The following is a 2,543-nucleotide window of genomic DNA, read 5'->3' on the forward strand; positions in this document are numbered from 1 at the left end:
TTGTTCAGTCATATGCATGCGTGAGCATGTGCCAAGTCGATATAAACGAATTATTCAGAGGAGGATACCACAATGCCATACATACTTATAAATAAAACAATGCAAGCAAACATCCATGACATGCTACTCATATTAATAAATTGGAGCTAAACATGAGAGATCATGAACCACTAGACTTTCTTAAATGACATATATCTCACATGAACCAACTAAGCATGCTCACATGGATGAGTATATGTACAAAAATGAAAAGAAATAGAGTTCATACCAGCCTCTCACCACAATCCAATTGTCGTAGATCATCATTATTGCCTTTCACTTGTGTAGCTTGGATAATATGAAATGAAAACCATGCTCCAGCCACCGAAGACCATTGAACTCAAAATGAACTTTACAAACCAAAGAAGAACAGCAAATATTTTTGGTGTTTTCGAATTAGAAACAAGAACAAAAGGAAACAAGCAAACAAAGCAAAATCTTTTTAGGTTTTCTTGTAGCAAACTAGCAATAGCAAGTAAAGCAAAACAAATGCAAGAAATCAAAACAAACAAATGATGAAGAGAAACAACAGAAATATTTTTGGTCATTTTGTGTTTTGGGAAAGAAACAAAGCAAAGACAAGAAATAGCAAACTAGAAGACTCACATAAACACAAAGCAGCAGAAATTCGTCAAACTTGACAGCAGTACAGTACTCGATTTTTAAGAAATTCTTCCACTGCTCAAATCGAAAAGTGTAAGTGTTCAACTAATGAAAGTTAGATAACAACCTGGGGAACATGCACAAAAATTGGCTTCGCAAAATACTGTCCTGGCTATTTTTGAGAATTTTTTTGGTAACAGTCCAGAATCTGTTTTCAGGCAGCACTTCCCCAAATATCATCTTCCTCTCATTAGAAAACCACTCAAAGCAACTAAACAAGTATGTACAAGTATCCAGCAACCATAATATGCAAAGAATGAGTGATGCCAGTATACCTCCCCCCAAGCTTAGGATTTTGGCCTAAGTGGAGTTCAACACCAGCGAGGGTCGCTGTTCCTCGCCGGTGGATAATGCATGGCGTAGTCATAGTAAGGTTCCTGTGCAGAAGAAAAGCGTGGAGGCTCCACATGCCCAACATGTTGATGCGAGGAACTTGCTGCATCGGATGATGAGTCGAGGTGTTCCTCGGCCTCCTCCGTGTTGTCTTTTGCATGATGGCCTCCTCCCTCTTTGTGTGCATTCAAAACACCTTCTGTGACTGACCAATCCTCCCTGGAATCAAGGTTAAATAGAACATGCGCATGCAATCTTACTAGTTTTTCAGTTTTCTTAGTTATTCTCCAAACTTTCTTATAAAATGTCATCTTGTAGAACAGGTTACCCAAATTAGATGAATCAGAAACAAATTCATGTTTAATCATAGAGACTATGTCAAGTTTTTCTATGGTAAGTTGAATATCAAGATGATGAGGTTCTACATTATGCAAAGCTAGTAAACGAGAGGCGATGAGACCTCCACAAATTCCACCTTTCTCACGGTTAGTAGCAAGTCTATAAGCTATCAATGCCCCCAAATTATAAGTCTTACTACCTTGCAGTGCAGCAGCTAGAAAAGCTAAATCCTGGATAGATAGTTTACCACCACTCTTTCTAGCAAGAACGCATTTAGTAATGAAATAAGCAAAGTAGCGGATAGCTGAGAGTTGAATGCTAGTAATTTTACCACCATCCTCTGAGAAACTCCTTCCATAACAAATCATCTCGAAGAGGCTTAAGAGCTCTCGCGGCGATCCCCTTATCTTCTCGCACGATCCCCATTGCGGTACTCTAATTGCTGTACAAAAATCATTGAATGGCAAGTTGATAGTTTTATTATAAATCCTATACTGAACCGTGGGGTTAGTTCGCGACCAATTGAACTTAAAATCCTGCACAACAGACATAGTCAATTTTGCATATTGGCATGGTTCTCCATCAACAAAATCATTCAACCCTGCACGAGAAATTAGATTCTGAACATCTTCCAATATTCCTGCGCTTCTCATGAAATCTGCGCATGGGTAGTAAGAGGGGTATACTCCCTCTTCGTGGTTCACTCTCATGACTTGTTGCACCTCCAATTCTTGTTGGTTTAGTTGATATCTATTCCACTCCATTTTCTGAAATTTTTCAACATACAATATAAAATTTGATTTGGTGACATATAATCGAGGGGAACTACTATAGAAACTTGCTAGAGTACTAATCATGCATCAAAACTAGTTTATGCAACTTAGAACAAACATGCAAGCTCACTAAACATGTTACCTACAGCAGCAAAATATTCAAGATATACTCAACCAAACAAAATTCTACTTGGATGATCGGAGGAGTCACATACCGGAGAGCAAATGTGCCAAATTTCAGACAGAAATCTGGGCTGAGCAAAGAGATCGAAAAATCCTGAGCTCTTGAGCAAAAACGCGAGTGAGAGGAAACTGGTATTGATTTTTTCGGGAGAGAGAAGAGTCTGGGAGGAAGAGATGCCAAAGTGGGGTAAAGGGGGGCCCACACGCCAGGGT

This window comes from Lolium perenne, chromosome 4 (genome assembly GCF_019359855.2).
Source record: "Lolium perenne isolate Kyuss_39 chromosome 4, Kyuss_2.0, whole genome shotgun sequence".
Taxonomy (NCBI): domain Eukaryota; kingdom Viridiplantae; phylum Streptophyta; class Magnoliopsida; order Poales; family Poaceae; genus Lolium; species Lolium perenne.